General features: G+C 37.6%; 1 protein-coding gene across 4 annotated transcripts in view; it reads right to left on the minus strand.

Annotated features, from left to right (window-relative positions):
- frmpd3 (FERM and PDZ domain containing 3) overlaps nt 1–25,451 on the minus strand; it is a 407,976-nt gene that overhangs the window by 318,768 nt on the left and 63,757 nt on the right. For 3 of the 4 annotated variants that reach the window (XM_067456884.1, XM_067456882.1, XM_067456880.1), the window contains exon 1: nt 13,683–13,992. The exons of the other annotated variant lie outside the window; for it this stretch is intronic. The gene's annotated coding sequence lies outside the window, so the exon portion shown is untranslated. Of the gene's footprint in view, nt 1–13,682; nt 13,993–25,451 lie in introns of those variants that run through there. 4 annotated transcript variants of the gene reach the window in all.

The raw sequence follows: 25,451 nt of genomic DNA on the forward strand, positions 1-25,451 counted from the left end.
TGAGTTGGTTTTAAGTCTTATTAGCAGTGATGGCACGAAGTCTAATGGCGAGGCAGTGTCACAAATCCTGGAAAACCACGTAACAATTTTTATTGCAAATCTCAAATGCCATGGAGTGTAATTGGTGAGTGTTCACTAGAGTGGGTGTGCTTTGTAAAAAAGCGGTGTGTGTGTGTCACTGCACTGCAGCTCTCAGCTGCGTCTACTGCATTTACATCAACTTCAGTCTTCAATCAACACTATATGACACGCCAGCCTCTTCATATGCCTGCGCCGTTCGGTTTAGTTGTGCATGCTATACTCTGTCAAGAAAAATAGATGGGTTTTGCTCAAATGTTAGCTTAAAGCTGGTGTCCGTAACTTTTTTTGTGTTCAAGATTTACAAAAATTATATAATGAGAATGTACAACATGAATCCATTTTCCAAACCGTGTTTTTGTCTTACCCTGAATCATTATGGTACACTTATAATAAGTATTTATATTGGGACTATTTCAGGCCAGACTGTAGGGACCTCTGCGTGTCCCTGCCATAGACCATAAAAAAATATGGACAACTCGACATCATCTGTTTCCGCTTGCCAGATTTGAAGCTTTCAGGCGGCCTGCACGGCGCTGGCATCTTGGGACCGAGTCTGCGCAGGAGAGAGCAGGAAGTACAGTCGAGATATCAAAAGGCTGCCCACACTCTCGCAGATGCAGAACAATTAATTATGTTGGTGTGAGATAAACAGTTATGGAAATGTAGAACTAGGGCTGGGCGATATGGCCTAAAAAAAAAATCCCAGATTTTTTGCCAAAAAATTCGATTTACGATTTTAATCGATTTTTCTTTTCTTTTTTCTCTCTCTTCTTTTTTTCCCTCCTACTTAAAATAAATCTGCATGACAAAGAAATTGTTCAAAACAAGTTTTAACTTTATTTTGTTTAGGTAAAATATTTGCTGCTTGATAGAGTGCCTACCTGGGGTGCAAAACTTTCAGCATGTGAATAACCCACACCATTCCACAGTATAAATGGGCACCATATTTTTTGCAATATACAGTATACATATCAAAGGTTTATTAATTGATATGCAGATCAAATTAACTTTTATTAACAACAGTAATGTGCAAAAAAAGTATAGGGAAAATTTAAATGTTATGCTATTTAATAATATGCTAATGATATTATTAAATATAGATTACCATTGTTCTTCAATATTCTCACACTGAACTGACCGACAGCTTCAGTTATTATTAAATGAGCTCTTTACTTGCTTTCTGTGTCATTTAGTTTTTTAAGAGACTTGGTGACTTCGTACTTTTCTCCATATATTAGGGAGTGGAAATGGTTAATAAATCAATACGTGCTCTTCTGCTGGTTATTGTGGTGGGCACTGCATATCTTTTTTAAATAAAACATGCTTGTTTGCCACAAAATGGATTAAACATTTTAAAAAATAAACTAAAAGACTATTTCTTTCACAAGACCCCTTTAAACTTTTAGTTTTACAAACCATCACATTAAAAATAGCATATTTTGGATATTTAGAGCTTTGAAGTGCTGGAAATAAGTGCAGTAGGCTACGTATTTACAAATAAGTGTACGAAACCATTGGAAAGCGCTTGAATTTCAATCTCAAAAGGTTGTACGAATCCTGAGATAAATAATGAACATTAATAATAAACATTAAATCCATGTGGTTTTTCTACAGTAAATCATGGTGAATGTTGGTTATTTGTGTATGAAACCCCTGACCTTCCAGCCTGGTCTCACCCTTAATACGTAGGTATTAATACGTTACTTTCAAAGAGACTAAACGTACGTCTTAGTACATTTGGAGAAGTGCTAAAATGTAAAATATAGACGTATTTGCAACATTTAAGCGTAGTATTATTACATTTTTACAGCTAAAAAACGTAAAATATTTACGAATCCATCATGAAATCTTTTTTTTTTGAGAATACAAAACTTTATTCTGGTAAAAACATTTTTTTTGTTTTGTTATATCATAAAGATATCTATATAATTTCCCTTTGACCATTTTATTGATTAATCTACGATCCCTTAACACTGCCTAAAACCTAAACCTACCAATTTAATACAGAATGTAAAGAAAATAAAAGGTAAAACGTTGGAAAATGACGATTTTGGTAACAATATAGCATTAAAAAAATATTTTGAACGGCTAATCCTACCCTTACCCCTAAACCTACCCATTAGCATTTATTAAAACAACGTACTGTTATAAATCAAAGCATAACAGACAGACCAGTGTACTCACAATAATTTATTTATTGCAAAAATGTCAAAAGCGGTACCAATAGTAGTTCAAATGAAGATGTGTTGCAGTCGCAGTCCTCTCTGGTGGTATATAACGTTAATAGTTTTGTATGAGGTACAGAGCAGAATGTTAGCTATTAATCAATGAAAATATTAATCCGGCTTCTCTCCGTGAAGTTGCGCGCTTCCCATTTCAAATACAAATCGACTGAAACACGACATGTCAAAATCTGTGACGAAGCAGGCGAGAGCCAATGAGCGTTTGATGCCACTGCCGTAAATCATGTCGTAACGCTTCATGAGGGCGCGTTTTTTAAATTTGAAGATTTGATGTTTGCCGTCGCGCTACTGAGAGGAGATGAAGACTAATGGAGATGAAGATCACCGGGCTCAATTTTAGATTTGTTTCTCGCAAACATATGGATTCTAACGATTTGGATTACAGAAAACGAATAAAGTGTTGCGTTTTGTGAATTGATGTTGTGTTTTGGTGTTGTGATCGCCAGTTGCTGAATAGGAGAAAATGCCTTTTTATGTCTCACAGCAAAAAACAAGCTAAATACTACAAAATGGTTGGCAAGAATGTTATTCATCTGACGGTTTTCAAATTCAGTCTTCTTTTAACATTATCTAGTCACCCGAAATGAGTTTGTAGTGATGTCACGAGAGCAAAATGTTATTTTATATTTCTGTTATTTTATATTAGGTTGATTAACTTAGTAAAATGCATTTAATAAATGTGACTGAAAACATGTATTGATGTGACTATTGGATATAAAATAAACAATATTAATGCCACGATTTATGGGAGCCGGTGGCTGGCTGCTTACACGTTAACGTCGATAATTTACATTTTAGTGCTGTCAATACGTCAATATTGTACATTTTAGTGCTGTTAATAAGTCAGTATTGTACGTTTTATCGTGTGTGAAAACGTTAGTAAATGTACGTGTAGTAGAATCACACTTTACGTAAAAATACTCACATATTTTCATGAGATCACGTTGGACCTTCGCTCGTGTTGTCTCCACGTCAGCTCTGTTTTGATCCGATATCTGTTCATAACAGAATTCTGCGCCGAACGCTTCCACTAGATCACAGTAGCGATGTTATTAACTCTGTGGTGAATTTAAACGCTCTCTCACTGGATCTCCACCGCTGTGTATCGTGTCTGTCATGAGATCGGCCCGTGTATGAGCTCAAGCTGCATTCATTGTCCGCGCAGCTCAAATAAGTGCAGCTCCCTTCATACTTCAAACACACTTTGCAGCGGGGTATTGCAAATTGTTCTGTGAAAAACTGAACCAATGACACTGTATGTTGTTGTTAGACGCTATCCTTGTTGTTTGTGTATCTCTGTGGCACTGGCAAACGCGCAGGGGAGGACTGAGCCATTAAAGGAGCCCAGAGGGAGCGTCGGCGGATTTTAAAGAGAAAACCGATTTTCATTCACAAAAATCAACATGAAACTACAAACTCGAATTAATCGATAAAATCAATTTATCGCCCAGCCCTATGTAGAAATTAAAGCGAAAGCTCCAATCTGCTCCCGAAAATCCCCCAAAGAAGTCTGTTAGTGCCTCAGTGACAACTTCACTCAGAGAAGCCGTCGATCTCAGCTGGCAATCATGACGTCACACCCCCCTTTTTTATAGCATCAGATAACTAACTAAAACTAAACTTATTTTAAAAACGAACGCTTGAAATGAAATCATCGTGATGATAACTGCCTTCAATGACATAAACTAACTTTGGGGAAGTGTAATTTTATTGTTTAGTTTGCCTCGCGTCCATTAGAAAACACAGAGGGGCAGCTATACTGGGACCAGTCATCGGGGGGCGATCGAGGCGCGAAAGCTTCAGTTTCTGAGAGGGATGCAGCAGGCTTGGTCCCTGCACAGTCCCTGCGTGATCTGCCATAGACATAAACAGAGAGAAGTAGCTCCGGCTGCAATGTTCTTCTGCAAGAAGCATGCAGTTCTGTTTATTAACCACTAGAGTGCAAAAAGTTACGGACTGCAGGTGTATCACAATTTCCAGATATAAGCTAGTTTTTAAACAACTTTTTTTTCTGAATATAAATGTACTTTACAGTGTCGTCTAGCAACTCTCAATACCCTTCTGAGCTGTAAACGTCAAACTCTTGCCGGGCCAATCACATTGTGTATAGAGTCGGTGGCCGGGGCCATAATGACGGCTGAGTTGTGTTTGCGTGCTTCTAGTAAACACAGAAACTGGCTTTGACCGTGAGTCCTTAACTTGGAGTTAAGCTTTTCTCTGAGAAAAGAACAAAGAGCGGCACTGAAGTCATTCTTAAAAAGGGAAGATGTGTTCGGAGTTTTGCTGACCGGATACGGCGAATGTTTAATCATCAACAAGCTCTGCTACACCTTCGTTGCTCTGGTTGGTGTAGCGCTATCCTATCACGTGCAGAGGGAGTTTGAAAGACAACCGTTTATCCGCCCCTCGGATTGAGCTGTCAATGGTGAGTTTCCAGACCAAACATCTTGATGTGGGTCTGTCTTGTCAGGCTAGTCCGCTAAGTCTGAGACCGAGACCTTCAAGAAATGGTGTTAAAGGGGTGGTTGGAACCAACATGTGAATCCATCGACAGAACCATACATAAAGCATTATTTTTCAAGTTACAACCCATATTAAAGATGCGTCATCAGATTTGAGATGAACCGCGGTGACAGTGCCACTTTTACACGGCACCCCTGCTCACGTCAGACGGCACCCCGGTTGGGAAACGTTGAACTACTTGACATATTTTATGAAATTGAATTTTGAAGTGAAAATGTGGCATCATTTATGCAAATCATAACTGAATTTGACGTGACGAACGTTTTGCATTTTTGCATATTAGGCAGATGAAAATAAAAGTGAATGTATGCATATTTAAAAAAATATATTATTTGCAAATAGTTTAGCCTACATCATAACTACAATAGAATTGGGTAAACTTTTACCACTTTTATACATTTTTCTTTATTTCCTTAAATCCCTTTTAATTTAAGTCATTTAAATGTGCAGTATGTAACATTTATGAGGATCTATTGATAGAAATGAAATATAATATCCATAACTATGTTTTCAGTGGAGTATAAAGACCTTACATAATGTACTGTAATGTTTTTATTATCTTAGAATGAGCCATTTCTATCTACCCTTACTGTGCGGTCGCAATTATGTTTCTACAGTGGCCCTAAACGGACAAACTTCTCTGCAGAGCGCTAGCTACTCTCTGCTGTCACAGACGACGACATGTTTGTCTTGTATCGTCCACCGTAGCTTCTCTATGGAGGGGTGCGCGGTGACAATTCACAACCCACAACCTCACTGCTAGATGCCACTAAAATGTACACAGAGCACCTTTAAATAAATCAATAAGCCCAATTCCCCCCCCCCCCCCCCCCATGAAAAAACTCCAAAAAACGTAAGTCCCCCCTCAATGTCTGAGACATGGTTATGGCCTTGAAATTATCTTTATATCAAATTTTAAAAAGTGTTTAATATTACAGAAGAAGCATTGTACAACAATAATCAAATGGGTGATTGATTATGATTTCCCTTTTATGATTTCAGTTAATGTATAATGTCACTGTTTGAGAATAAACATCTGCAAAGTTACAACGCTCAAATTTCAAAGCATATGGAGATATTTTCTTTTACAGAAATCACTTTTTAAGGACTACAACAAATGGCTGGTAGGGACTACACAAACTTCCTCCCGTGTCAGTGACATCACTAACCCTGAAATTTACATAAACCCCGCCCTCGGGAACACACAACAAAGGGGGGTGAGATTATCATGACAGAATATGCTAATCAATGACTTGAAGATAGTTAACTCCACATCAGCTTCATAAATTCATCAACTAACCATTCAGAAATGTCCGGTCTCTTTCTAAATGCTGTCGCTTCTTCTTGAGTCTGTCCATCATTGCCTGTCTGGACGAGGTAATCCGAGCTGCTAACTGGAGTCCTTGAAGCTCCGCCCCATGAGCAGCAGCTCATTTGCATTTAAAGGGACACACAAAAATTACATGTTTTTGCTCACCCTCAAAAAGTGACAATTTTAACATGCTATAAAAATGCTATGAGGGGTAACTTGTGAGGGATTTTGAGCTAAACTTTCACATACACACTCTGAGGACATTAGAGACTTATTTTACATCTTGTAAAAAGGGGGCGATCAACCACCCCTTTGAAGTAGTTTTAATGGGACAGAAAAAGTCCAATTTGATTGGATAATTCGGTTCTATGATGAAAGACCTGTCTTCTAGTCACCTTTTATCATCTGTCCTTTGACTTTTTCAACACCTACAGCTGAAAAGCTTGAGTCATGTTACTAATTTTAAACCAGCCTCTGACCTCCCCCGTGTCACGCAGAACCCAATAAAAACTCAGAACGTGTCCAGACTGCCAAACCAGCTTGTTCTGAAGGAGTCAAATACAAAGTCTTACTGTCATCTTGAAACTTGAGTAAGGAATAATATACAGTCATTAATACAAAATAAACCCTGACAAGTGATGCGAGGCCTTATAAGATTTAAGCTGATAAACCCAAACAAATGCCACCAGGTTTAAAAGGCACCACTAAACTCAAACTAAACTTTCTCAGGCAACTCCTGAGTTTGTGATTAGTTCATCAGCATGCACAGTGAAGCGTTACGTTTGCAGTAAATCCAGTCCCAAGACAATATGATCCCCTGCTGGTGAGAGTCAGAGCGGTGTATTTCTGGGCTGATAATGAAAAGATAATTATGAAGAATTAAAACTTGTTTCAAATAGCAACAGGAAACACACTGCTGCCCGGAAAGCTTGAGGAATGAGGAGGAGGGGAAAACAGTGAAATAAAATATACAAAAATATCTGAATTAATCTAGGTTTCACATCAAGAAATTATTAATTTCGAATTAAACTGAACCAAAAACGCTTTAATAAATTTACGGTATTATTATTATTGTGTGTTAAACCAGCCTGCAAAATATAAGGCAAGTACGAATATATTAAGAGGAGAATGTTTGTAATTACCATCACACACACACACACACGTTTGTTTTTGTGACATATGGGGACATTCCATAGGCGTTACGGTTTTTATACACACACACACACACACACACACACACACACACACACACACACACACACACACACACACACACACACACACACACACACAAACACACACACACACACACACACATGTTGGTCTATGTGGTTTACAGGGACTCTCCATACACTCTAAAAACTAATACTATGATTTACTCAATTTTTTTGGTGAAACATTTTTACACTAAAAAAATTGAGTAAATTTTAAAGCAGTGAAATCAATTATAGACACCATAAGAACTGAGTAAATGTAAGTAAAAAAATTAAGTAGATCTGAGTAACTGCATTTGTTACATTAACAAATTCAATTGAGTAGAAAAAATTGGGTAAAAAGCATTTTAAAAACCAATATTTATGACTAATATGAACTGTTTTTATTTATGAGTATTACTAACTTGTATAGTATAACTTTAATTTCCTCTAAACCTTTGTAAAATACTTCACAGTCCACACAAACACACTTATACATGACATGGCCTTTATTGTCGACGAGTACAGCAATAACGTTTCAGCATAAAGTAGGCTACTGTTTTGACATGTAAAGAATAACAGTTATTTTACAACATTTAAACTCATGTAACAAACATTTTAGAAGTAAAAATTAAACATTTAAAAGTAATTCAAGTGTAATCAACCGGTCTGTTATCTCATTTCCACCGTATCAGCGCTGTTTCTGGAGCCTGAGATGGACTATTAGCGGTCTGCGGGTGGACTTTGAACTTGAGACCGCTGTCCTGCGTTTCATTTGTAGCTGAAAGATGCTGCGAGGCGCCAGACTCCATAACCTGACAATAAACAAACAGTGCCCAGTTTTAATAAGATTTTATCATCCAAATTCATTATCTTTACGAATAAAGTTGTGTTTTGAGCAACACAGCAGGCGTTTCAAAGACCAACGCCACACGTTAACTTAAGGTGACACACACTGTCCCTGTATGTTGTTTTGAATTAAATATAATGCCTTTTAGCACAGTAATGATTATATAGATAATAAAACAAAACATACAAACCTGAATTTCACAGAGGAAATGCCCCAATTCTGCGACGCTGAGAAGAAGAAACTGCTCTGGTGACTGAGGAGAATTCAAATATCCACTCACTCAACCGTCGAGCTGTCGTCGCGTCAGAGGGTGGGGGAGGGGCGCATTGTTTTAATCGACTAAACTTACTCAATTTCTTCAGTGTGTGTTAAATATTAATAATCTTGATTTTAATTAAGTAATATTTATGGTTCTTGAAACAGATCGGTTTAATTCTCCATTCTCAAATATTTTGAAATAAATTTCGCAAATGTATTAAGTATATTCAAAATAAAGAATTGGTTATTTGAATACTAAATTATTTTAGTGAAAAAAACTTAAATATAACTATAAATTTTAGACAAAATTAACTGTTGGATTTTTAGTCAATTATTTTGGTATGTTTAACTAAAACCATCAAGTAAATGATATTGAGAGATTTTATTAAGTTAATAAAGTTAATTATTACTGTGATATTTACTAAGCCACTGAATTATTTTTTAGAGTGTAGGCGTAATGGTTTTTATACTGTACAAACCGTATTGTCTATCCCCTTACACTGCCCCTGCCCCTAAACCTACCCATCACACACACACAAACACACACACTGCCCCTGCCCCTAAACCTACCCATCACACACACACAAACACACACACTGCCCCTGCCCCTAAACCTACCCATCACAGGAAACATTCTGCATTTTTACTTTCTCAAAAAAACATCATTTAGTATGTTTTTAAGGCCATTTGAATTATGAGGACATTTGATATGTCCTCATAAACCACATTTATAGTGTAATACCAGTGTAATACCCATGTAGTTATACAAATTTGTGTCCTCATAAACCACATAAACAGGCTCACACACACACACACACACACACACACACACACACACACACACACACAGGTTTCATTATTAGTAAAACATACACTGCATAGACTTCCATTGATTTTATATCAGGTTGATGAGATGTTTTGTAGCCTGAGGGGCCGTTCATACAGAACATATTTGTCCATTCCAGTGCGCTACTTCTCTCGTGCTTTTGCTATGTAAACATTCACTTGACGTCTCGTGTCTTTTGCAGCATCTCACGCATGACACAGCATTCGAAATATGTAGAGCTTAAGTTAAAATAAGTTAACCTTTTAAAAGATGTGTCTCGAGATGCGTGTTTTTTTTAAGCAAAAACGTGTGAAACAGCCCTAAAACTATACCCATAAAAAAAAAATACATTTAAATATAAACATGCCCTCAAAAAAAAAAAAAACTATCCACAAAAATAGGACACAATGTACTGTATTAATTTGGATAATTACTGGAAAATGTCTGCCAGAACGTTTTTGGGTTATTTTATGGATTCATGTTTTACAGCGTTTTGGCCCAAAGCCTTTTTGACTAGTGAGGACCAGTAAAATGTTGTTCACTAGTGTAATATAATATAGCTAAATACACACACACGCACACACGCACGCACGCACACACACTTTTAATATACATCCATCCATTTTCCAAACCTCTCGTCCTATGTAGGGATGCTGGAGTCTATCCTTGCGTCTCTGACTGAAGACAGAGAACTTCTGGATGGATGGCCAGTCCATTGCAGATATGTTTAATATGTAGCTTAATACGTTTCAGACACAAAAACAACTACAACAACCAAGACTTCAACAGGTGAAAATCTATGTATATTAAATAAATAATTATTATTATAATAAATAATTATAATTCAATGAACATATAAAAATCTCTCTCTCTGTGCTCCTATTTAAAAAAAAATGCACCTTTATTTAACCAGGAAAGTACTCGTTGAGATTAAAAATATTTTTCAAGAGTGTCCTGGCCAAGATAGGCAGCAGTACAACCATACATACAACACATAAAACACAATAACATAAGACAACTAAAATAGCAGATACAACAACCACAAATCCTTAACAAATCATGCCGAACAACTACAGCCAGATGTGGCTGCTTCCAAGTCAGTCCTCTTAAAAGTAACCAATGAGACAAGCTTATTTAATCTGAACAGTCAAAGAACAGCGAGTGTTGCGTCAGCAAATTCACTCAGCTAACAGCTGATATCTGAATTGATATAAAATATGGTAAAAACTAATCCATTTTTGTGTTACCAAGGGTTGGTAAAACTATTCTAAAACTTCCCTGAGTAAGCACCTAAACTGGCACTGTGGTTCAGACCCCAGTTCTAGTCTCACACATTTATTTTCTGATATTGACCGGCAGATTACAAACTTGTTTACTAAGTACAACTACTTACTAATAAATAACTGGATACAAAATATTGCCATAAACTGAAAATATATATTATGTGAGAATAAATTCAACTATCATAAAAAAGAGAAAAGTAAATTAAGTCAAATTGGATTGTGATACTTAATGCGGCGTTGTGGACTTTATCTTTAACCGAATTCTCCACACACACAAAAAAAGCTACCATAGTACCATAGCTGTTTGATTAGTTCTGATATAATGGAGAGTATTATGCAAATGTCATTGTACATGAAAATGATAATTATTCATACAATGGTATATATCAAACTGCCATGCCATTATCACTGGATCCCATCATTGTAGCTTCATACTGCCAGAATGTTTTCCACCTACTATCTGTCCCCTTAAAGTGCCCCTATTATGGATTTTTGAATATTCCCTTTCACGCAATGTGTAATGTAATGTGTGCAAAGTTGAAAAGTCGAAAGTGCACGATAAATAAAGTTATTGTCTCTCAAAAGGAATAATCAACTCTGATCCGCCTAAAGAAGTAATTTGTACTAGAAAATACATATGCATAATGACCGCCTATGTTATACGTCGTCCGCCTGCAAACAACTTGACCCTCAAACGTCATTTTACAGACGACTGCTTCTCAAATCTCAGAGTTAAACGCGGGATTCACAAAACTCTTGCTCTTAAAAGATAGGTCAGCACTAGTTTATTTAGACCAGCTGCTCCACAGAATCACAATGAATAATTATTGATCTATATGTTTTCTACTGGGTTTTCAAAATACTTAGTTTTGTGTTTTATATTGTGTAAGTTTCCTGAAATCTTGCTGAAATCTGCTCATCATCGGTGGGCCACTATCACCTAAAACTGAGTCTAATAATGCAGACTGTCTGTCGCTCTTACTACTTTGAGTAAAGATAAAGGATGGAGCAAGATTTGTTTTACACACTTTAATGTTTCATCAGTCATTGGCGTTAGTGCTCCGCTTATGTATGTGCTGTTATTAATACAGTTCCCGCACGTGCAACGCAATAAATGAGAAATAAACTCATGGGTGTGCTGATGGACACACACTTGTTAATGCTGATGCTGAGGAATTACAGTTGAAGCATCTCATAATGAACCTCAAACTGAGTATCGTATCCCTGAGAAACGTCCTGCTCAAGTCGTCCTTGTGATGGAGGTTCGGGTTGAATAACCAGTTCTTCAATGTTTCATCATCATCGCGCTCGGATTGATATGGTAAAATCAACGCCATCGATCACTGAGCTTTAGGAAGGCTCCGGAGCTGAGGTTCAGTTATGACAATGGACGTTTAGCTTCTGACACACATACATTGTAAGCAGTAGACCAATCACAAAAGACTGGGTCATCTGGCCAATCAGAGCAGAGTAGCTCACAGAAAGGAGGGATTTAGAGAGACTGATTCATCCATCAAGTCCAAAAAGTGTGGTGATGTGCAGTGTATACTATGAGAAAATGAAGGGTTTTTTTGACCTTTGATACATGTAAACCTTTTCTAGGAGACCTGCAAAACAAAATGAGGAACCTTTAAAATAGCCCAACTGGGGACTATGAAGCCGGTGACATGGCCATTAAACAGTGTACAGCTGAGCAGTGTGATGTATGTGGCGCTCAACAATAGTGGACACCTAATCTTTACCAGACCCAATCACCTCTAAATGCAACCTTTCAATGCAGGTTTAATCTTGGAAATGCACTATGGTGCTTCCTCATACCGTCATAAACTTTTATCGTGTAGTGCTCTAACTGAAAATCGACAGATTGCACTGGTTTGGAGTACACATTTACATGCATATGTGTCCGACTCGGGATGTTGGCCAACCATTGCGTTAACAAGACACTGAAGATCATATAACTGTGTAGTCCTCGAGAGACCATATGACAGGTTTAATCATTTCAGATTAGATTGCATAAGACATGTGAGTAAACGTGGACCAGAACAGCGGGCCTGAGAGCAAATCACTCACTGGATACGGAGGACATGATGGTGCAGTTTTCAAAAGCTGTTGGGTCCCCAATCAAATCCCACATTTAATGGTTAAGGCAGACTGAAATCACTTAGTCATGCCTTCCCATCTATTGTCAACGTGCACAAAATGAGATTTCCACTCTTCACTAAACACATCATTAATCTATGCCAGTGATCAACATTTCCCTCCACAGTAAAATACAGAAGCGCATCCAGTCACAAAGAAAGATTTCCTGAAAGATTGCCAGAGATTCATCTTTTAAAAAAAATCAAGCATCATTATTATTCATAATGACGCTAGAAAAAACATGCAAATGTAAACACAGCTGATTTTGTGTACTGAATACGGTTATTTAGCTCATTAGCACAGATTGCCTGCATTGAAATTGTGAGCTGAGGTACATTATTCACATGTGTAAATCTTTCACCGGCACTAAACCTGCAGCTGAGAAACCCCTCGCCCCCACCACAAGGGTTTCACAGAACCCCAGTCCATTGCAATTTAAGCATTTCCTCAGTCAGTAGTGCCTTTAATGCTTGCTAACTGAATATTACAGTTGTGTAAATGCAAGGCAAGCTCAAGTGAAAGGTGATCTCCACTTGTCGAAGCCACCAGATGATGATGATGTTGACATCCTTTGGTTGGCATTCAGAGTTCATATATGAGTTTTAATTACGGTTATGCAAGACGAAGACTATGACTATGGCATTCCAGTTCATTTGAGTATGAAGTAGATATGAATGCTTGAGGCATAGTTCCTTTTTTCATTTTACTGTCTGTTTTGCCACACACTCTGAATTTTAATGAGGAGCTTTCCCAGCACATCTCCAAGGCATGAGTTTTGCATGTCTTACACACATATCTTTTGTATTTTCAAACTTCGTTCGAACCACGCTCTCGCTCCAAATCTCACTACACTTTCTCCGAGAGCGAGAACCAAACAATAAAACCAAGAGCGACAGCTCGCATAGCCCTATGAGGGATTACACTGATCCTTTCAAAGGTTAAATCTGTTGAATTAATGGCAGCTTGAACCTTACCTATATCTGGAGGAGCGTTCGCATGAAGCAGCCGGTTTCAGTCCAACCAGTCATGCCCTCCTATTTGGGCAGCTCGAGTGCTTGCTGGCAGCTGCACAGGTGGAGGTTCACAGAGATCGCGTTCCCGTTCACCCAGGTCATTGCAGCTTGCCCCGGTGTCTTCTCAAACAGACAGGGGGAAGGACGGCAGCTCGAACCTCTCACATCTCTGGCGGATCCCTGCTGTGTGCGTTTGCTCTTAGTGAAGGCTGGATGCAACTTTCCCCCGTATTCTCCACCTTGCAGGGTTTGCATGCATTTCCCTTCCTTTTGTGAGATCCGGCGAGTGTGACTGAGATGCAGGGAGGGATAGAGCGTGAACACAGGAGAGGAGAGAGAAAGGGAGGGAGAGAGAGAGAGGGAGGGTGCAGGAGAGAGAGAGACGCTTCATTTATTGGCATAAATCAGAAAGGGAGAGAAGAGGAGGGTCTGTGGAGAGACTACAGAACATGTCAGTCTAGTCCACATTAGAACATGTGTGCACATCCCAAGAGATGCTCTCTGGACATATACGATTATGGGTAATGTTTCTTTGATAACACTGCATGCTGGGTTTCCCTGTCTGTCCTTGCGCTGTGACACTGCTTGTACTAACAAAACTCATATACGTGCCAAGACTGGACGATCAATCACGCACACAGGGAATGCGCTGAGGCAGAGAGAGGCTGTGTGTGTGTCTCCCCAGGAGAAAATTTACATTAAAGACCTCCGCAGGGAATATGGGATGGATGTGATCTATTCTGCAGGCTGCTCTTTGAAAACCTCCTGGTAGAGCACAGAAGGAACACTATAGGCGGTTAATCAAATAATCCAGCAAAGTAGCATCCGTAAATACTCAAACCAGTGCAGGATAGTGGGGTAAAGATACTTTCTGAGGAGGCGATCTGGTGTTTCCTATTTGGCTGGGACCTTGAAGCCAACATTAAAAGGCATTCGCAAGCCATTTTACTTCTGGAATGTGACATTTTTATGAGTCAAACAGGTATTGAATGAGGCGGCGATTGATTTTTATACATCAGGATTTGATTGGATTGTTAATAGCAGTCAGTTATGAAGGTTTGCAACTCTCCAACAACCACTTTTGAGGAAGCTTTTTGACTGGGATAAGGAAGCTGAAGGTCAAGTTCACCCTCCACAGCATTTCAATGCATCTCAGTGTTGACATAATGTTTTTCCAAATCACTTATCATTTAAATCTATTTTCTTTTATCACTATAAGCTTTGTAGAAATTTGCCACCAAAATTTGCCGTGTCTGTTGTAACAAAAATGTGTGGTTTTAAGTTGATTAGCGGCAGCTTCAAAGTGAAAAATCCAGTGGATAGTGCTAAAAGTTTCCTTTTCTCCTAAACAGATGAACATGACTGTGGCAAAAAAAGAGAAAGGAAACAAACAACTGTTGGTTAAATCACTTATTGTGGTATTTCAGAAATAAAATGTCACCAAATCTAACTATAAACCTAATCAGGGGAGGAAAGGGAAGCAAAGCCTACTCAAATCTTTAAAAGGGTCATAACACACACAGTTTCTGCCAATCTCAAGTTAATCTTGAGTACAAGCTGTACCGATCCTTTCCGAAAACAGTCAAGCTCCTGGAACTGTGCCGTGGGCGGAGCTAAAGAGTCACAAATAAACACACATGGTTTTTATACTGTACAAACCGTATTTTCTGTCCCCTTACACTGCCCCTGCCCCTAAACCTACCCATCACAGGAAACATTCTGCATTTTTACTTTCTCAACTTAAACTCATCCTGTATGATGAATAAGCCTTTTGAAAAGTGGGGACCACTGGCTGGTTCCCACAGTGTAGGTGGTCTCAGGTTTTACTATCCTTACGGGGACATTTGGTCCCCACAATGTAATATTAACAAGGGCACACATACACACAAACACACACACACACACACACACACACACACACACACACACACACACACACACACACACACACACACACACACACACACACACACACACACACACACACATACATGTCTATATTACCAAGAGGGGACTATCACTCTACACTATCCAAGAGGGGACCTGTGTTTCTAGTCATTTTGATGAAACAAAAATCACATACAAAATTTTCTTTTAAGGTCCTTATTCATAATATAACTTCAAATAAGCATTTTTTTATTTTTTTAAAAATATGCCAAGAGGGGACCTGAACGATGTCTACCTATCCAACAGGGGACCTCCATAGACTCTAATGGAGCTGTGTGTGAATGTGAAGTGAGCTGGCAGTCAAGTCTGTCTTCATTTTATATATATATATATATATATATATATATATATATATATATATATATATATATATATATATATATATATATATATATATATATATATATATATATATATATATATATATGCATTTGGCATATATATATGCCATCTCCACCATTACATGTCTTTACAAATAAATAACATAAATGCAGTTAAGCTTCGTACAGACTATATAATGTGTCAAGTAATAATATGTCTTTTTATAATAACTGTGTTCTTTTGAATGTACTGAGAAGTATTTATTTGTAACCTAAAATATACTTTAATACTTTAATTTATTTTTAAATATATTTATTACACAGTCGCAATAAAGTTACAAGATGTAACATCAAGTAACACACTACACTTAGTTAGTCCACAAGTCTTCTTGTGCTTTAGTATGTTAGTCAACACATTAAAATAAGTTAACTTGTTTACACAGGCATCTGGTATCACAATAGGCACACACACACACACACAAACACAATATACCTTAGACATAATACCTAATACATTACAGAAAAGTCATTTCTTTAAGAAATTCATTCTCTGTTGTGTATTCATAATTACAGTATATGATCAGTCCACATCTCTCATTTAAGATTATTGTCAGGTACACCAGTGTATTTACATTATTGAATATTACAGGTCATTATTGAATAGTGATTACGTTACACACACACTGACTCAGGTCCCCTGTTAGATAGTAAATCACGACGCCTGTGTGTTTGCTGTGACATTTCTTATCATCACAAACACACTGTAAAGATTTAGAGTTTTTACAGCAATACCTGAGTTTAAAGGGTTAAATCAAGCAGAAATAGCTCTCTAATGTATTAATTGCAGGTCATTATTGAATAGTGATTACGTTACACACACACACTGACTCAGGTCCCCTGTTAGATAGTAAATCACGACGCCTGTGTGTTTGCTGTGACGTTTCTTATTATCACAAACACACTGTAAAGATTTAGAGTTTTTACAGCAATACCTGAGTTTAAAGGGTTAAATCAAGCAGAAATAGCTCTGTAATGTATTAATTGCAGGTCATTATTGAATAGTGATTATGTTACACATACACTGACTCAGGTCCCCTGTTAGATAGTAAATCACGACGCCTGTGTGTTTGCTGTGACATTTCTTATCATCACAAACACACTGTAAAGATTTAGAGTTTTTACAGCAATACCTGAGTTTAAAGGGTTAAATCAAGCAGAAATAGCTCTCTAATGTATTAATTGCAGGTCATTATTGAATAGTGAATATGTTACACACACACTGACTCAGGTCCCCTGTTAGATAGTAAATCACGACGCCTGTGTGTTTGCTGTGACATTTCTTATCATCACAAACACACTGCAAAGATTTAGAGTTTTTACAGCAATACCTGAGCTTAAAGGGTTAAATCAAGCAGAAATAGCTCTCTAATGTATTAATTGCAGGTCATTATTGAATAGTGACTACGTTACAAACACACTGACTCAGGTCCCCTGTTAGATAGTAAATCACGACGCCTGTGTGTTTGCTGTGACATTTCTTATCATCACAAACACACTGCAAAGATTTAGAGTTTTTACAGCAATACCTGAGTTTAAAGGGTTAAATCAAGCAGAAATAGCTCTCTAATGTATTAATTGCAGGTCATTATTGAATAGTGACTACGTTACACACACACTGACTCAGGTCCCCTGTTAGATAGTAAATCACGACGCCTGTGTGTTTGCTGTGACATTTCTTATCATCACAAACACACTGTAAAGATTTAGAGTTTTTACAGCAATACCTGAGTTTAAAGGGTTAAATCAAGCAGAAATAGCTCTCTAATGTATTAATTGCAGGTCATTATTGAATAGTGATTACGTTACACACACACTGACTCAGGTCCCCTGTTAGATAGTAAATCACGACGCCTGTGTGTTTGCTGTGACATTTCTTATCATCACAAACACACTGCAAAGATTTAGAGTTTTTACAGCAATACCTGAGTTTAAAGGGTTAAATCAAGCAGAAAAAGCTCTCTAATGTATTAAATGCAGGTCATTATTGAATAGTGATTACGTTACACACACACTGACTCAGGTCCCCTGTTAGATAGTAAATCACGACACCTGTGTGTTTGCTGTGACATTTCTTATCATCACAAACACACTGTAAAGATTTAGAGTTTTTACAGCAATAACTGAGTTTAAAGGGTTAAATCAAGCAGAAATAGCTCTCTAATGTATTAAATGCAGGTCATTATTGAATAGTGATTACGTTACACACACACACACTGACTCAGGTCGCCTGTTAGATAGTAAATCACGACGCCTGTGTGTTTGCTGTGACGTTTCTTATTATCACAAACACACTGTAAAGATTTAGAGTTTTTACAGCAATAACTGAGTTTAAAGGGTTAAATCAAGCAGAAATAGCTCTCTAATGTATTAATTGCAGGTCATTATTGAATAGTGACTACGTTACACACACACTGACTCAGGTCCCCTGTTAGATAGTAAATCACGACGCCTGTGTGTTTGCTGTGACATTTCTTATCATCACAAACACACTGTAAAGATTTAGAGTTTTTACAGCAATACCTGAGTTTAAAGGGTTAAATCAAGCATAAATAGCTCTCTAATGTATTAATTGCAGGTCATTATTGAATAGTGATTACGTTACACACACACACTGACTCAGGTCCCCTGTTAGATAGTAAATCACGACGCCTGTGTGTTTGCTGTGACATTTCTTATAATCACAAACACACTGTAAAGATTTAGAGTTTTTACAGCAATACCTGAGTTTAAAGGGTTAAATCAAGCAGAAATAGCTCTCTAATGTATTAATTGCAGGTCATTATTGAATAGTGATTACGTTACACACACACTGACTCAGGTCCCCTGTTAGATAGTAAATCACGACACCTGTGTGTTTGCTGTGACATTTCTTATCATCACAAACACACTGTAAAGATTTAGAGTTTTTACAGCAATAACTGAGTTTAAAGGGTTAAATCAAGCAGAAATAGCTCTCTAATGTATTAATTGCAGGTCATTATTGAATAGTGATTATGTTACACACACACACTGACTCAGGTCGCCTGTTAGATAGTAAATCACGACGCCTGTGTGTTTGCTGTGACGTTTCTTATTATCACAAACACACTGCAAAGATTTAGAGGTTTTACAGCAATACCTGAGTTTAAAGGGTTAAATCAAGCAGAAATAGCTCTCTAATGTATTAATTGCAGGTCATTATTAAATAATGAATATGTTACACACACACACTGACTCAGGTCCCCTGTTAGATAGTAAATCACGACGCCTGTGTGTTTGCTGTGACATTTCTTGTTGCCATAAACACACTGCAAAGATTTAGAGGTTTTACAGCAATACCTGAGTTTAAAGGGTTAAATCAAGCAGAAATAGCTCTCTAATGTATTAATTGCAGGTCATTATTGAATAGTGATTACGTTACACACACACTGACTCAGGTCCCCTGTTAGATAGTAAATCACGACGCCTGTGTGTTTGCTGTGACATTTCTTATCACCATAAACACACTGCAAAGATTTAGAGTTTTTACAGCAATACCTGAGTTTAAAGGGTTAAATCAAGCAGAAATAGCTCTCTAATGTATTAATTGCAGGTCATTATTGAATAGTGATTACGTTACACACACACACTGACTCAGGTCCCCTGTTAGATAGTAAATCACGACGCCTGTGTGTTTGCTGTGACATTTCTTATCATCACAAACACACTGCAAAGATTTAGAGTTTTTACAGCAATACCTGAGTTTAAAGGGTTAAATCAAGCAGAAATAGCTCTCTAATGTATTAATTGCAGGTCATTATTGAATAGTGATTATGTTACACACACACTGACTCAGGTCCCCTGTTAGATAGTAAATCACGACACCTGTGTGTTTGCTGTGACATTTCTTATCATCACAAACACACTGTAAAGATTTAGAGTTTTTACAGCAATAACTGAGTTTAAAGGGTTAAATCAAGCAGAAATAGCTCTCTAATGTATTAATTGCAGGTCATTATTGAATAGTGATTATGTTACACACACACACTGACTCAGGTCGCCTGTTAGATAGTAAATCACGACGCCTGTGTGTTTGCTGTGACGTTTCTTATTATCACAAACACACTGTAAAGATTTAGAGTTTTTACAGCAATAACTGAGTTTAAAGGGTTAAATCAAGCAGAAATAGCTCTCTAATGTATTAATTGCAGGTCATTATTGAATAGTGACTACGTTACACACACACTGACTCAGGTCCCCTGTTAGATAGTAAATCACGACGCCTGTGTGTTTGCTGTGACATTTCTTATCATCACAAACACACTGTAAAGATTTAGAGTTTTTACAGCAATACCTGAGTTTAAAGGGTTAAATCAAGCATAAATAGCTCTCTAATGTATTAATTGCAGGTCATTATTGAATAGTGATTACGTTACACACACACACTGACTCAGGTCCCCTGTTAGATAGTAAATCACGACGCCTGTGTGTTTGCTGTGACATTTCTTATAATCACAAACACACTGTAAAGATTTAGAGTTTTTACAGCAATACCTGAGTTTAAAGGGTTAAATCAAGCAGAAATAGCTCTCTAATGTATTAATTGCAGGTCATTATTGAATAGTGATTACGTTACACACACACTGACTCAGGTCCCCTGTTAGATAGTAAATCACGACACCTGTGTGTTTGCTGTGACATTTCTTATCATCACAAACACACTGTAAAGATTTAGAGTTTTTACAGCAATAACTGAGTTTAAAGGGTTAAATCAAGCAGAAATAGCTCTCTAATGTATTAATTGCAGGTCATTATTGAATAGTGATTATGTTACACACACACACTGACTCAGGTCCCCTGTTAGATAGTAAATCACGACGCCTGTGTGTTTGCTGTGACGTTTCTTATTATCACAAACACACTGTAAAGATTTAGAGTTTTTACAGCAATAACTGAGTTTAAAGGGTTAAATCAAGCAGAAATAGCTCTGTAATGTATTAAATGCAGGTCATTATTGAATAGTGATTACGTTACACACACACTGACTCAGGTCCCCTGTTAGATAGTAAATCACGACGCCTGTGTGTTTGCTGTGACGTTTCTTATTATCACAAACACACTGTAAAGATTTAGAGTTTTTACAGCAATAACTGAGTTTAAAGGGTTAAATCAAGCAGAAATAGCTCTGTAATGTATTAAATGCAGGTCATTATTGAATAGTGACTACGTTACACACACACTGACTCAGGTCCCCTGTTAGATAGTAAATCACGACGCCTGTGTGTTTGCTGTGACATTTCTTGCTGTCATAAACACACTGTAAAGATTTAGAGTTTTTACAGCAATAACTGAGTTTAAAGGGTTAAATCAAGCAGAAATAGCTCTCTAATGTATTAATTGCAGGTCATTATTGAATAGTGATTACGTTACACACACACTGACTCAGGTCCCCTGTTAGATAGTAAATCACGACACCTGTGTGTTTGCTGTGACATTTCTTATCATCACAAACACACTGTAAAGATTTAGAGTTTTTACAGCAATACCTGAGTTTAAAGGGTTAAATCAAGCAGAAATAGCTCTCTAATGTATTAATTGCAGGTCATTATTGAATAGTGAATATGTTACACACACACTGACTCAGGTCCCCTGTTAGATAGTAAATCACGACGCCTGTGTGTTTGCTGTGACATTTCTTATCATCACAAACACACTGCAAAGATTTAGAGTTTTTACAGCAATACCTGAGCTTAAAGGGTTAAATCAAGCAGAAATAGCTCTCTAATGTATTAATTGCAGGTCATTATTGAATAGTGACTACGTTACACACACACTGACTCAGGTCCCCTGTTAGATAGTAAATCACGACGCCTGTGTGTTTGCTGTGTCATTTCTTATCATCACAAACACACTGCAAAGATTTAGAGTTTTTACAGCAATACCTGAGCTTAAAGGGTTAAATCAAGCAGAAATAGCTCTCTAATGTATTAATTGCAGGTCATTATTGAATAGTGACTACGTTACACACACACTGACTCAGGTCCCCTGTTAGATAGTAAATCACGACGCCTGTGTGTTTGCTGTGACATTTCTTATCATCACAAACACACTGCAAAGATTTAGAGTTTTTACAGCAATACCTGAGTTTAAAGGGTTAAATCAAGCAGAAATAGCTCTCTAATGTATTAATTGCAGGTCATTATTGAATAGTGACTACGTTACACACACACTGACTCAGGTCCCCTGTTAGATAGTAAATCACGACGCCTGTGTGTTTGCTGTGACATTTCTTATCATCACAAACACACTGCAAATATTTAGAGTTTTTACGGCAATACACTATACACACACACACACACACACACACACACACACACACACACACACACACACACACACACACACACACACACACACACACACACACACACACACAACAATGGCATTATCCCTGGATAACTTTCGATTCACTATACGCTTGTGTTGTTCACATTATATGTACTTACACTCAAGATTGTCAACAAAACACAGACATTTGATGCAGTTTCACTCCCCGGCTGTGACTTCGGCTCAAGACCGGGATATTTTATCGCTGGAACCGTTCCATCTTTCAGTTTTAAACGATCTGCAAATTAGAGCCCTGCACGGGCCTCAAATCTAGGCCCCTAGCCCGGCCTGTGCCCGATAGCTTATTAACATTTTCGGCCAGAGAATCCTCAGGGGTTTTTTATGTGTCAAAGTAGTTATATTTCATTTAGTTTCTTTATTTAGTTCATTTAGATTTGTTTTTTTTGTTTTTTTTGAAACATGTTTAGTTTGTTAAATTAAAGTTTTTATTTGTTAAAGTGACCAAGCGGCCAGTGGCCGACAGTGAGTTAACCCAACGCTTCAGCCTCTCAAATCAACACTTGACTTGTCTTGCTTATAATAAAATACATATATCAAACTAGGGGTGGGCGATATAGAGATATTTTTTTAACTCGATATGGATTTGGACATATCGTATATATCGATATATTGTTTATATTTAATTCTGATTCCGCCACTTTGCTTGTTTGCCTTCCCTGTGCTGTGCTCGCCCCCGCTCGCGCGCCTCCCGCCTCGTTGCTTTTGTTCCCCCTCCCCTCGCGTGGTCTCACTGAACATGGCGGCATCCGCAACCAGGTTAGGATTAGTTATCATGTTGACAAGCGTGTGCGTTGTTTAAGACTCAGTTTAGAGACCACGAATTTCCTTCTAACACAACTACTTGCTAAAATTCATAAAGAAATATTAATGTTCATTATATTTCAAAAACGAAAGTTTCACCCACAGTCAGGTGATTGACACTGGTGCGAGACGCACTCTCAGTCGCAATCATGTCAGTTTATGATTTGTGTCTAACTGATCACATAGTTTTTGGTTAAAATGTCAAAATGATCGCATATTATTTGAAAACATTAAAAAAATGATTGCAATATCATTATTGTTATATTGTCAGCTTTATCACAGGATTATGATAAATAGGTCTATTCATGTTTTAACCAAGAGGGAAAAACGCGACATCCCAGGTGTCCTATGAGACATAGTGCTCTTCTGTAAGTTGTACTGTATCATATAGCCTACCTTCTGACGTTCATATTTCGTTCTGTAACTGGAAAAGAAGGGAAGCTCACCTCATGTGTAGTACATGATCCGCATGATGAGGCGCTCAGTCACACTTTAGTAAAGAGCACGATATCTAGCCTACTGTTTGACTTTTGATACAAATTTAACAGGAACTGGTGTTATAAAAAAATCTGTTTATTTATTATTTATATCTCAGTCATGCCCCCATCTTTCTGCAAAATGCTTACTGTTTACTTTAACTGTAAAAAGGGGAGTCTTTGATTCGTCTTTTGAAAGCATGAAATGAATTAAAAGAAGGCTATATGTATTATTTCTTTTATTTTACAGTTAAAATATTATTATTTATGTAATCAGGGAGTTTTTTTTTTTAATGTCAAAAGCACTTTTTTCCTACATGAACTGACTGCCTCTTTGTACTTCAATAAAAAAAAGACTTTATGATATTTGGCATATTTGTTTTTGCTGTAGTTTTTAGGGGGTTATTTTTCCTGTAAAGATAGAGATATATATCGTATATCGAGATGTATCGAGATATATTTTTTGCTCCATATTGCCCAGCCCTATATCAAACACCTCAAGCATCACAATATTAGTATAGTTAGTTCAAACATTTAGCCTATATCACCACCACAACAGAAAAAAGGCATTTCTGACAAGCTGAGGAAGGCTGATGCTGCTCATAACGGCACTCTCAAATGAAACGGGCTACACAATCGAAACAAATAAAAAAAAAACATTGAGGTTGTCTTACCTTACACCCCTCCGCAAAATAAACATAAATCCGATCTTCAATTCCCACAGTATATGCACATAAAGCAAAATATATGAGCTGCATTGTATTCATTAGCTCATTTCAAGATCAAAGACCGAAATAGGAGAAAGAGCCCTGGTAAGATAATTTACTGTCATTCATTTTAATGAAGATGATTGTGTTTTTGAGCATTACATTTTTTGAGACTTTCAGTTTCACTTGCAGCCATTTGCATGTTGGCTTGCTTCATTCATTTGCGGCAATGCAATGCGTGTTACAGTAGGCGTTACATCTGACTACTACACCGTCATATCCTAGCCTATAACACGCTCTCACACATTTATTTTTAGTAAAATTGACATATGTGGTTTAAACAGCCAGATGCATTTACACGTTACACAGCTTTCGTTACATTTACAGTTTCGCCTGAAATGAGTCCCAGATCACCTTCCGAATTGGTTTGTTTGAGTGAGCGAATATGATCCGTCTCTAAAGAATTTCGGAAGGCATTTTCCCATGGTCTTTTCACAATCGGATAGATATCTGATAAGAGAAATCGAATGAAGTGACCAGTTTTAAAAAGGCCATAACTCTTGCAGCTGTGCTGTATTAAAGAGCGCTCGCTACTCCTGCGGGCGTGGACTCTAAACACCATGCGAGACAGACAGTCGCGAAATCATTGTCTCATGTTGTTTCCACTAGTGCAGCAATGTCTAAAATATAAAATGAAGGAGAATCCTAAAAAAGGCCCGATGCCCAGCCTGTGTTTGAGGTATGACGTGAAAACTGGCCTGAAGTCCGGCCCTAGGAGCGTAAAAAAGTTGGGGCCGTCAGACTCGGGCAGAAATGCAGGACTCCACTGCAAATCCAGCTTTTTATAAAGCATTATCACCGAAATGCCAGGAACAAACACACTTGAACAACTCTGTTGCTGCTCCAGAAAAACGAACTACATTCACTGTAGTTACGCTGGATTGTTTGGGAAACTGAAGAAGTTTATTTTGTGGTACAAAAACAAAACAACAGCGCTGCTGTACTGTAACCAGAACGAAGCTTGTTGAAGGGCACGCTCTTGCTCTTGCTCTT

Source organism: Pseudorasbora parva, chromosome 11 (genome assembly GCF_024679245.1).
Source record: "Pseudorasbora parva isolate DD20220531a chromosome 11, ASM2467924v1, whole genome shotgun sequence".
Taxonomy (NCBI): domain Eukaryota; kingdom Metazoa; phylum Chordata; class Actinopteri; order Cypriniformes; family Gobionidae; genus Pseudorasbora; species Pseudorasbora parva.